Source organism: Silene latifolia, chromosome 9 (assembly GCF_048544455.1).
Source record: "Silene latifolia isolate original U9 population chromosome 9, ASM4854445v1, whole genome shotgun sequence".
Taxonomy (NCBI): Eukaryota; Viridiplantae; Streptophyta; class Magnoliopsida; order Caryophyllales; family Caryophyllaceae; genus Silene; species Silene latifolia.
Window position 1 is genome coordinate 57169759 of NC_133534.1, and position 13422 is coordinate 57183180.

The 13422-nt window shown below is 38.6% G+C and overlaps 1 non-coding gene across 1 annotated transcript; it reads right to left on the reverse strand.

The window, feature by feature from the left end:
• Positions 1–4606: 4606 nt before the first annotated feature.
• On the reverse strand, positions 4607–4714 carry LOC141603088 (small nucleolar RNA R71). Its single transcript, XR_012524984.1, has one exon. It is a non-coding gene; the product is annotated as a small nucleolar RNA R71 (small nucleolar RNA).
• Between the last annotated feature and the right edge of the window lie 8708 nt (positions 4715–13422).

Sequence of the window (13422 nt, forward strand, 5' to 3'; positions counted from 1 at the left end):
TTGCCCGGACAAAACGTGTGAAAAACGGGTCTAAGCCCAGGCCTAATCGTGTAAACCACACGAAACTGACCAAGCCTAAGCGTGTGGATCACACGAAATAGACGAGGCCCAAACGTGTGATCTACACGATTCAACCCAGGTATGTTCGTGTTTTTCACACGTTTTGGCTTAGGCCTTTTCGTGTTTTTCACATGTTTCGTCCTTTTTTTAAAAAAAAAATATTTGCGTAATTTTTTTTAATTTCTGAAAATGCTGAAGAATCCCAAGGAGACGGTGTTGATTATAGTGATAAATTTGTATTTGATTATACGTTTCACACTTTCGAAGAAGCATTTGATCATATTAATGATGTTGTTTATGGGTTAGGGTTTCATTTGGTAAAATATAAGTATCACATGGAAAAAAGTCCTCCGTATAAAATTATTGCATGTGAGCGTTGTGGACCTTACAAAAGTCATGTGAAGGATCCCGACAAACCGCAAAGAAGGTCAAAAATAAAGAGATTTCAGTGTCCATTTGCAGTAAGGGTGATAAACAGAAGTTCAGGTGTGTGAGAAGTAGTTCCTAAGTGCGGTTTCATAATCGCAAGTTTGGAAAGTTTCTTGAAGGTCATAGACGTAGAGCAAAGTTAACCGATGAACAGAAAGAATTTATTAACCAACAACGGCAGTCTCATGTGAAACCGGGGATGGTTAGGCATGCATTTACGCTTAAGTTTCCTGATCAGCCGGCCCCAGTTTTGAAACAAATTTACAATGAGAATGCCCGATTTAGTGCAAAGGATAGGGATGGGAGGAACAGTGTGCAATATATGTTACATCTAGCGACCGAAGCTAACTATCTCAGTGAATTCATGGTGGAGGGGGAAACAAAGGCTCGTATACATGTTTGGTTTGCTCATCCTGAGGGAGCAGAGATGTTAAAAGCGTGTCCCGATGTTATTCTAATCGATTCTAAATACAAGACGAACAAGTACGACCTTATATTGGTTCAATGTGTAGGCGTTACACCTGTTGGAAAAAGTTTTTTTAATAGGTTACGTGTTAATTAAGAGGGAAACTACTGAAGGGTATACTTGGGTTCTGAGAAGGCTGAAATCATTGTTGGGACCAGATGTGAAACCAACAGTCATTGTCACTGATCACGAGCCTGGTCTAATTGCTGCACTCCCTCACGTATTTCACACTTCCCATCATTTTTTGTGCCTATTTCACATTTACAATGCAGTTGAGGCCAAAGCAACAATCATGGAAAAGAATGGTAATTTTGGGAAAGCGGTAGTACATGGCGCTTGGAAAGAAGTTATTGAAGCTAAAACTTTTGATGAATGTCAGTTGGAGTGGAATGAGCTGAAAAGGAAAGGGTTAATTTATTGGAATAATCCGAACTATTCTCCATCTTCTTATAATAATCCGAACAAGATTTTAACTCCCAATAAACCCAATTTTCACTATCATTTTCTTAAATTAGAATAGGTGACCGGTTACCCGTTAATCAGGTTATTACTCTATTTTTTTTAGCAATAAAAACCACCTTAAGTACCCAACCATCATCAAACATTCAGAGCACCAACAATCTCCAAATTCAAATACACGTCTTTGATAATATGTTCCTAAAAAGATTATGAAATTGCTCTATATGATCAGCCATGCTATCGAAATAACGAACTCAAGTACCATCAGACCACCAACATCACCCAACCACCACCACCGCCGATTTCCACAAACTCACCATCATCACTGCCGAATCCTTAAGCCACAACCCTCACCTTCGAACCACCACCCACAACACCTACGACCACCATAATTAATAATTTAACACCAGTACTACCCTCGACTCACTTGTTCTATAACCCAGAAATTCCCAGATCCATTACTTGTGGTATTTAAAGATCGAACATTGTGTTGGGGTTGAGCGGCAGTGTGGCGGATTTTGATGGAAATGGTGTTGGAGCTCGGTTACGGCGGTGTTGACTCCAAGTGGTTGATACGGCGGGGTTAAATTTTGGTTGTTGGGGTGAACGGTTGACGAGAGATGGTCGACGGTGTAGGCGGGGTCGATGATGGAATATCGATGGCGGCAGGTATGAGATAGTCGTCGTGGTAGCTGCTATGTTGCCATGTTGGTTGAAGGGTAGTGGTGATGAAGGTTGTTTAATGGAGGAGGAATAAGAGAGAGGTTTAAACAAAAAATAGGTCACCTGTTAGTTTACCGGAATTTAAGGGTCAATAATGGGTTAAGTGTAGTATGAGAAGAGGGGTGCAATAACATGGTTTATTTTGAGTTAAATTAAAGTTCGGATTATTTTGAGAAGATGGGCGATAGTTTGGATTATTCATATCAAATAACCCAAAAAGAAATATTGTAGTCATCCTGCTGATAAGTGCATAATTTACATTGTTTTACCCCTTATATTAGCTCCATTTTACATGTCATTTAGCACTTATCATAGTGTTTTGAGCTAATATTTGTTATTCTAGTTGCAATTGCTTGTTTCCACATGTTTTGTAGGAGTTTAAGCTTTTAGGAGCTAAAATCCAACAAAGATGCAAGCTAGAGTGCAAAAGCTAAGCAAGACCAAGTATTAGACTAAGTGTATGAAGTTGCATGAGTTTTTGCATGAAGATTTAATGGATTGAAGTAAGAATTACAAATGAAGTCAAATGGAAAGTCAAGCCCAAAATGAAAGTCCAAATTAAGTTGAAAGCATTGGATGCTAAGAAGCTTTGGATGCTAAGAATAAGAAGTATTATCGGGTGATTAAGGGAGCATTAAAGCATGAACATTGGATCCCTCAATCATTAAAACAAGAATTGAAGCCAAAATGACCGGATAACCACGCCCCCGATCGAGGTTGACCCTCTCTTGCTATTTTACGTTATGCCCCTATTTTCTTATAAATAGGGGCCTTAATCCGTCATTAGGCTTATCTTTTCTCACATATTTCATACTCTATAATAGCCTTAAGCAATATTCTCTCATTAGTTTTCATTTGTGTTTTCAATATTGTTAAGCATTTGGTTGTTAAACATTTGGTTATTTATATAAGCATTTGGTTCTACTTTGTTCTTCTTTGCAATTCAAGTTCCATCTCCATTCGGTAATCCTAATTCTAGCTTGTTTAGTTTACATTTCCATTATAGTTATCACATAGTTTTCATCATTAATACTTTTATATCACATAGTTTAATTCTACATTATATGCTTTATCATTTAGTTTACATCATTTCCATTAGCATGTCTATCATTTCTTTTAACAAAGTTTATAGTTTTTACTTTAATATGAGTAGCTAAATTACTTAGTCTAGGGGCTAGGGAAGCCATGCAAAATCAAATATGTAAAATGATAAATTAGGTTGATATAATATTGTCTAATTGTTTCTATCACATGTTTGCATCGTCACATTTAATCTATGTTTAAAGGCCTTATTCATTGAATAAGTTTGTTAACTCGTTCTAAAAGTTGAGAGGCACGGAATCGAATTAGACTAAGAATGTGTAGTAGGATGACCTAGGCATAAACGAGAGTTTCTCTAGAACCTGGTCTATGGTTGACACTAATATCGTAAGGTGGGCGTCTCTAAGCCTAAACAATTGACAATGTTATTATTACCGAGTTTAACATAATCATATATTTATCTTTGCATGTGTGACCCGACTCCCCTAGACTCCCTTTTATCATATAGTTTATTTATATCTTAATATTTGTTAAATCATCAAACCAATCAATAAACAAACCCAAACGAAATCGACCTTGATAGAAACCTTCTCATAGCATTTCACAACGCAATTCCCGTCTCCTTGTGTTCGACCTCTATTACTACATTAATTTGTGTCTAGGGTAATTAACTTTGCATAGGTGTATGATAGCCTATCAAATTTCGGCGCCGTTGCCGGGGAGCACGGTTTTATTGTGTTTTGAATTGTCGATTTTTATCTTGTTTTATTTTGTCTTGAGGAACACTTGTTCCTTGAAACCGTTACTTATCATTTTCTAGAAATTTTTGTCTTATGCCCTGGTCCTCTCGTAGTGGAGAATTGCTTTCACCGGATTCCGATCCCGAGAAAACCTTTAGGAGAAGGCGACATTTTTAGAAAGAAGTGAAAGAAGCCGCTTCTCCCGTGCAAGTTGAAAGTGCTAGAAAGTCTTACTTAGACGATCTAGAAACTCTTGAAGAAGAGGAGGTTTCAAGTTCATCATCATTTCCACCACCACCACCATCTCAAACTAAAAAGATGGTAAAACTTTCCGATCACTCAAAGCCCACGACGGTTATGCTTCCGGCCGGTATCACAACTACTCAAATTACCGCGCCGGACTTCGAGATCAAACCGGCTTTCATTAGCCTTGTGGAGAGGAAGCAATTTGGGGGAAGTCCTTTGGAGGATCCTAATTTGCATGTGCAAAATTTTTGCGACTATTGCTCCATGATCCGTCAAACGAGCGTCACTCAAGCCCAAATAAGGGAAATACTTTTGCCTTTCTCTTTGAAGGACAAGGCCAAGCTTTGGATCAATTGCCTTGACCGCACCGCTATGGGAATCAACAATTAGGAGACATTGGCTCTTGCTTTCTATCAAAAGTTTTTTCCACCGGAGAAAACTAAACCTTGAGAAGCTAAATCACCGGATTCCGTTAACAAGCTCTTGAGAGCTTATACGAGGCTTAGGAGAGGTACAAAGATTTGTAAAGACAATGCCCACATCATGGGTTGGATGATTGGTTTCTAGCTATAACATTCTACAATGGATGTTGTGCCGAGTCCCGAAGGATTCTTAATTCCGCCAACAATGGGCGGTTTGATCAAATTGACACCGATATTGCTCATGCCACGATCGAATATATGACGGTCCATGATGCACAATATGTCAATTCCCCAAGTGTGCCACTCAAAGGTAAAGAAGAATCCTCCGACAATTCCGTCTTGTTAGCTCAAATTGCCTTACTTCAACAACAATTGGCGGAACGAGATGCTAGAGATTCGCTTCAATAACTCAATGTTGTATCTTCTACAAGTCAAATCATTGTTTGTGATGGTTGCGGGGGTGCGGGTCATTATACCGCTCATTGCCAAGCTACTATTGAAGAGGTAAATGCTTTTCAAGCTCTAAGATAAAGTTATTATCCACCGGGTACATTTTCAAATACATATATAACCCAAATTCAAGATTCCACCCGAATATGTCTTATCGAAGTAATAATGTGCTTAATCCTCAACCTCAACCCCCACCACAACAAAATGCCTATGTCCCTCAACAACAAAAGTATAATCCTCCACCGGGTTATCAAAACCAACAAAGGCCACCACAACACAATTACCAACAAAATCAACCCCCACCATAAAATGGCCAACAAAACAACCAAGAAGGAGGTAAGCTTAAGAGGTTGATAGTACAAATGCAAAAGGAATTGTTGGCTCAAATCCAAAAGAATGGGCAAGCTTAAAATGCCGCAATCAAAATGTTAGAGTAACAAATGGCTCAACTAGCCTAATCTAGCTCTTCAAGGAAAACGGTCAATTACCCCCTCAAGGTGAGCAACCACATGACACCCTTAATGATATCTCCTTAAGAAGTGGTACGAAATATGATGGACCATCCATGCCCAAGGAAGATGAGGAGGTACTTGTTAAGTTGGAGATTTATCCAAATGGTAAAGAAAGTGAGGATGTTCCAAAGGAGGTGGACGATCCACTTGTGGTTGAGAAAATCAAAGATGTGGAGGATGCTCCTCCAAAGAAAGATGTTGAAACAAAGGTGCCGAAAAAAGTCAAAGTGTCATTCCCTCATAGATTGGCAAAACATCAAAAGAACTCTCAATTCGGTAAGTTCATGGAAGTTGTGAAAAATCTCCAGGTAACCGTTCCTTTTACCGAATTAATCACTCAAATTCCATCTTATACTAAGTTCATGAAAGACATTTTAACTAAGAAGAGGACTTTTGACGAAGTTGAAACGATAGCCCTCACCACCGAGTTGAGTGCTCTTTTGCAAAACAAGTCCCTCCTAAGTTAAAAGATCCCGATAGCTTTTTTATTCCATGCACAATTGACACCTATCAAATTGATAAAGCTTTATGTGATTTAGGTGCTAGTGTGAGTGTAATACCTTACTCTATTTGTGCTAAGCTTAATATGGGAGTCTTAAAATGTACTAGTGTCACATTGCAAATGGCAGTTCGTTCTATAAAACGCCCTTTGGGTGTTTTGGAGGATGTTCCCGTTAAGGTTGGTAAGTTTTTTATTCCGGTTGATTTTATTGTTCTTGACATGGTCGAAGATGCCCAAATCCCAATCATTTTGGGAAGACCCTTTTTACATACCGCGGGTACGTTAATTGATGTCAAGAATGGTAAAATTACATTGGAAGTGGGTGACGATAAGGTCACATATAATTTGAATAGTGCCATGAAGAGTCCCATGATAGAAGAGTCTTGTTATTCTATTGACATTTTGGATGTTGTTGACATTGTTATAGAAGACTCTACACCTCGATCTTTATCTAAAAATCCCTTGGAGTCACTCTTGCTATTGGAATCTTTTGCAGGTGATGATGAGATTGGAAATGAGGAGATAGATGCTTTGGAGCATGAATTGGATGGAGAAGAGCTATCATTAGAGGAAAGCTCACACTTTATAGGTTTGGTTGCTACACCTCAAGATCTTGAGGTGCAAAAACCCGAACTTAAGCCCCTCCCTTCAAATTTGAGGTATGCTTTTCTAGATGATGAGGAGATGTGTCTGGTAATTGTTAGTGCTAAATTGAATGAGAGTCAATTGTCTAGATTGCTTGATGTCTTAAGGTCTCACAAGAAAGCCATTGGATATAAACTTGATGATTTAAAGGGTATAAGCCCCGAATTTTGCATGCCTGGAATTAATCTTGAGGAAGATCATAAACCATGTGTCCAAGGTCAAAGACGACTAAATCCTAACATGTAAGAAGTGGTAAAAAAGGAAGTGCTTAAATTTTTGGATGCGGGAATTATTTATGCAATTTCCGATTCTAAATGGGTGAGTCCGGTCCAAGTGGTTCCTAAGAAAGGGGGAACCACCGTAGTAAAAAATGATAAAAATGAACTAATTCTAACTAGAATTGTGACGGGTTGGAGAATGTGTATTGACTATAGGAGGCTAAATTTGTAATACTACGGTTTTCTATGTCTATGGGTACTCTATCGAGTGAGGCTTACTCTGTCGAGTAAGTATCTTTTTACGCAAAATAGTAGCTGACCTGATGGGTACTCGATCGAGTAAGTGTGAAACTCGATCGAATAAGGGACACTCGATCGATTAAGTGACTTACTCGACCGAGTAAGTGTGTTTTACGGGGGTTTTAGCCGGGTTTTGTTAATAACGCGAGATTAATATAAAAGGCTTCCGTCATTGTTCTTAATCATTTTTACTTCTTAAAACCTTTCAAGAGAAGAGAAAAGAGTTACGTAGTTCGCATTCGTCACGTTATTAACAAATCCCAAAGGCTAAGGTGGTCAGATCATCGTGTAATTTACGCCGTTGAGTTCGTCGTGTCGAGGGTAAGATCCTTGTATAGTTTTTATGTTGTTTCTTTGAGTTTGGTTAAAACCCTAATTGGGTAGATTTGGGAGTTTTGGGTGTATTGTATGAATTGGGTGATAATTATGTGAATATGTGTTATAGGAGGAGGATTCGTAGAGGGACATTCTTGTTTATTTCTTTGTGTGACGGTCTTGTGGCTGCTATTCCAGGTAGGGTTTCCCTACTCAGTATTGGTTACATGGTTGTGTTTGTAATTGATTGTTGTTGTTGTATAACGTATTGGTATTGGATTCTGATTTGGTGATTGTTGGTAGTGTATTGTGATTATCGTATAACTGTCTGTGATCTTCGGGGTGCGTCCCTGGCTGAGTGGAGTCACTTGCGAGAGTGGCTTCACGCCCTTGATTCGCCTTCTGTGGAACCCGCCACAAAAGGGATGTGCACATGAATGAATATGGGTTTATCGCTCGGATGAGATGAGCGGGGTTTAGGTGGGAACGGCTGCGGTCCCCCACTGGCTGCGAGGATTACCTGTTGCGATGGGTAATCTGGCAAGACTACACACAATAGTGTGTAGTCAGGTGTGTGGTGAGGTGATGGAGTTTAGGTTGATTGAATTGGTTGTGGTATTGTTTTATTGCAGCTGTTTATTTTGTGTAATCATTACTGACCCCGTTTAAATGTTTTAAAAACTGTGGTGATTCATTCGGGGGTGGTGAGCAGTTGTCTAGCAGGTATACTATTGATGCGCGCGGGATTAGCTGGGGATGGTGTTGCCATGAGTCTGATAGTAGTCTTCCGCTGTGTTGTCTTTATACTTTTGTTACTTCAGTTGTAGTTTGGTTGTATAACAGTTGTACTTTACTTTACAGTTGGTTTTGTTATGTAATCACTTAAACTTATTTATTAAAGTACGTTCTTTTATGTTCTATTTGATATACATTGCCTCGGGTAACCGAGATGGTGGCATTCTCATGCTTTAAGTGGTCCTGGTAAGGCATTTGGAGTATGGGGGTGTTACAAAGTGGTATCAGAGCGACGATTTTGTAACCTGTATCTAATGAACCCAATGAACTTAGGGAGTCAAAATAAAATGAACCCGGGTAGGAGTTGTTAGGAGCTAATGCAAAGACTTGGGAGACGTCCTAAAGTCGCGAACTCGCCCTACAACTTTATACCGGTCACTATGGTGTGTCATGGGATCGCTATGTGTTTACCAATGTTCTATTGCATATGTTGGATGATGTGTTGTATAGAAATGTTGGAAAATGATTGTGGTGGAATGGGAAAGTGTTGTGAATAAACATGTTGCATGATAGTTGGTTTACAATGATGTTTGAAATTGTTGGAAAAGTACATGAGAAGATGAATGATGTGGTGGAAAAGGGAAGTAGTTCATATATGATAATATATGATGAATAATGATGTTACAGGATAGATGATTTATAATGTGTCTATACTAGTAACATGTGATTAGGGGATGTGATATGATTATACATAATCTTGTTTGCATAAAGTTATATAATAAGTTCATATACTTGTCTATTGTTGTACCATATGCACTTGTTAGATGAAGAATGTGGTTGAAATGGATGAATTGATTGGAAAAGATAAGTGACAATTGCATGAGAATATGAATTTTGTGTTTAAGATTATGTTTAGGTGACGAAGTGGAGTTTTAATATTGTTGTATTAGTAACATGGAAATAGGATTTGTAATGTATGAGTATGTATGTTTTGTTTTACGAAAAGTTATAAAGTTAAAGCATGTGGGTAGTACATGATTGATAAGTTGAATGTTATAGTGCATGATGGATGTTGTTGCTTGACTTTTGGTAGGTAGTAACATGTGGTTAGGGATAGTGGTTTTACAAGTATCGAGTCGCTTTTGTTCACTTTGTTGATGTTTAAGTTGTTTGAAAGAGAAAATCAAATAGCTATGTTATAACAACCTGACCTACCACGGTCGTAACACAACCCAATAAGATGGGATATGTACCTTTGGGCTCATTACTTGTCCTCACTTAAGCCCAAAAGCACAAGGCCTTGTTACTAAGTGGTGGGTGAAATCCCTTATAAACATATCACAACCTCCTCAATTCCCCGATGTGGGACAACCTTACTCTCAATAACTTGGGGTGTTACAATCTCCCCCACTTAAAGAACACAACGTCCTCGTTGTGCCTCCAACTTGACCGCAACCAAGCCCAGAATCCTCTCCCGCTAGGTGTGTGACCCGGGTACTCCCGACCACGGGCTCACCACACGGTCGCAGGGTCGCTCTAATACCATTTATAACAACCCGACCCACTACGGTCGTAACACAACCCAATAAGATGGGATATGTACCTTTGGGCTTATTACTTGTCCTCACTTAAGCCCAAAAGCACAAGGCCTTGTAACTAAGTGGTGGGTGGAATCCCTTATAAACATATCACAACCTCCTCAATTCCCCGATGTGGGACAACCTTACTCTCAATAACTTGGGGTGTTACATATGTTGTTCGATTATAGAGAGGTTGTCTTTAAACTGTTATAACTTGAGATGTATATATGATTTTGATGTGATTCCAATTGGAAGTGATAGCTTGTTCTTTTACGATTCTAACGATAGGTCACACGCCCAAAATGACCAAGAAACGAGTGAGATATGACCGTTTTACGAAAATTGTACAGTGATGAGAAATGCGTAGGGTACTCGATCGAGTGGCCCTCACTCGATCGAGTGCACCTCTTATTACTCGATCGAGTAACCTTTACTCGATCGAGTACCCCTGGTAATTTCTTATACGTGCTTCTGACCTTCGCCTACTCGATCGAGTAGGCTGTACTCAATCTAGTGACCCCTGTTTTGGGTCATATGCTTATCTTTTGACTTCGTTGCATATTATGTTTAATTCAAAGGTGGTATTTTGCTTCTTTATGCTTTGTTTTACGTATGTGTTAGTCTTGATGCATAAGTTACCCAATCTTATGATGCAGTGAGTGGCACCTTATGGTGGGTAAGAGTTCGGTGGGGAGGACATGAATTATATGTGGTTGTGATGGATAGTGGAAAAAGGAAAAGGAACTATGATGAGCTGATTGAGGCATGGTGCAAGTTTTGTGAGATGTAGTGAGTGATATAATAGCGAATTTGAGTAATGCGAAGGTAAGGTATACGAGTAAGGAGTGATGTAAGTGTAAGGAACGTGAGAATGAAAAGGTTGAAAGGAAGGATGTGGGTAGTAGCAACTTGAGATGTGTAAGGAATTATGGAGGGAGATGGTTAGATTGTGTAGGTTAAGAATATATGTAATGAAAGGTTGTTGTAGGAGGATGGAGAAGAGTGGTATATAATGAACTTAGATGGAGACATGACGCGACGTGGATTTGCAGATAGTGAGTGAGTTTGGGAGATTTGGTTTATTAAGAGGTAAAACTAGTGTGTGCTTTTCTTGGGCAAATAACGGTATGAAACGAGTTTTGGTTTGTGAGTGATAGCATGATGAGAGAAGATCCATGGTAAGAAAGATTGAGACGGTACTGATATGAAAATGAAATTTGAGTTTTGGAGCAACGAAAAGGAAACTGGATTACTAGAGAGTTAGGTACAAGAAGTAAGGAGATGAACTATTAATTGGTTTTGTTGTGTGTAAAGAGAAAGGAAGAATAAAACCAAGCTTAGAAAAATATTGACCGGAGTTATGTGATATAGAAGTAAAGAATCGTCGAGATGTATGATACTATCATGAGGATATGAGTTAATGGTTATATAGGAGTTTCAGGACAACATGATTAGTCATGAGTTTCGAGGAATTAAGGGAGTAAGAAGTTGGTAAAGTATTTGCACGATATGAGATTTTGGAGGTGAGTCAGGTGGCGATATATTTAAAGGCAAAAATTGGGACAAATGTTCAGGTAGATTTTGTGGATGGGTTTGATGTTGGTCATTTGGGTTGTTAACCAAGTTGGGAAAGATCCGTGATATTTATAGGTGAGTGTAAGAGATTTGTTATACGAACAGTGGTGGTGTTGTGGTGTTGTCACTAGTGGTTAAGGGTGGTGATTAGTAGGAAAGGTAGTCATTCTAAAGAGGTTGATTTTGTAGAGGCCGGATTGGTATGTATGGTTGTGAGGGGGTATACGACGTGATTATAGGAGTCGGTGGCAAGTACTTGGGTACTAATGGTATGGTTACATTTGGCAGGAGGTGTTAGTTATGCGAATGGGAGAATGTGTTATGAAGGGCATGCGAGTTAAGCTCGGGCGAGAGATAACCTTTATTAAGTGGTAACTTACGTGATCAGGATTGACTGGTTGGATGTGATTATGGGTCTATGATGTGTATAAATGTTTGTATGAGGTTCTGACATCACGAGAATGTGGGAAATAATCTGTATACTTCCCTTAAAATTAAAGGATTATAACGAATTTAATGATGACGATCACTAGTCATAAAATAAAATGCATAAACAAAAGAAGAGGATTCAGAAATAACCTTCGGTCCTAGCAAATATGGCCTAAGAACAATATCAAAGTAGATATTCGCCTATCAGTTGCACCCAAGACGATATGAGATATGCCCTTTGACAAATGCTAGAATCGATCCAAAATTTTCTGTAAAATTATGTTGTTTTGTGTTTTTCTGATGAGAGAGGGGGCTAGGTTAAAAGAGAATTAGGGTTAGATAATGATCACCCTATTCTACTTATTGTAACCGAAATATGGGAGTGAATTAGGGAGATTTAATCTTCCCTAATTCGGCCCACTATAACCGAAATAAGGAGTATAATCTCCTTATTTGTGGTTATTCCAAAAATGTATAAAATGTGTTAAAATTGCCATCTAGTGAGGATCGAACCCATGACCTCTTGGTTTGTGTACCCTCACTATTACCACTATGACACATTCATCTTGTTGATATTAAATATAACCGATTACATTTAATTACGAATTAACAGATTAATTCGTCCAAGCTAACATTACATACATTTAATTAAATATAACTTATTATATTTAATTTACGAATTGATAGTTAATTCGTCTCAACTAATATTATTTAATCTTCATTAATTAATTGTCTCATCAACACATTGACTAACTGTTTAGTCATATTAGGCATCAATGTGATCATATTTCTATAACCACATCTCTCAAACACATCCTATAGGTGTGACCTTTAGGGACCAGTTGATCACCGCCATCTGTATGATAATAACTTCAAACTTTCTAGCAAGCCAACCGTTATTAGGTAAACGTTAATCAACTGATTAAATATACGAAGTATACCCTTGTGAACCTGTAAGAGATTTACAAATGTTATCACACTAATTTATGGAGGAAACAAGCTCCAACAGAGAAGTGGTATGGTGTGATAGTTATAAAGTTGTCATCTAAATGTCTTGTAATATATGTTGGCTACAGTAACCTAATGGAATGATAATCAAAAGTGATAGTTTGGGTGATCTGGCATGGCTAGTTATACTTGTGTGTGTATTGATGATACATGTTTATTCCGTGAAATGGTAGGGATGATGTTCATGAGGTTCTTATTTGTTTATTCCGTATAATATGTTGCGTTGTGATTTAGTAAAGCAGTTTTGAGTAAGTTTTCTTATCCGGGAAGTTATACTGAGTCAGTGTTTATGGGAATTGTATAAGTTGTGATGTCTGTCGATGTGGTTGTTGTGACTCGGGTGGTGATCCGGGCACGGTACTTCATGTTGCGATGAGGGTATTTTCGCGCTGCGGTGCGGCTGTTGGTGGCGGTGTTGCGATGCCGTCATCGGTTGTGGTGGAGTAGGCGGGATGATTACGATATGAGTTTTCAAAAGAGTATACCAGTTATATAGATTGTTGTTTGTTTACTGATGTTTCTTGTGAGTTTCGTTTGGACATATAGACTGTTGTTTTGTTTACCAAT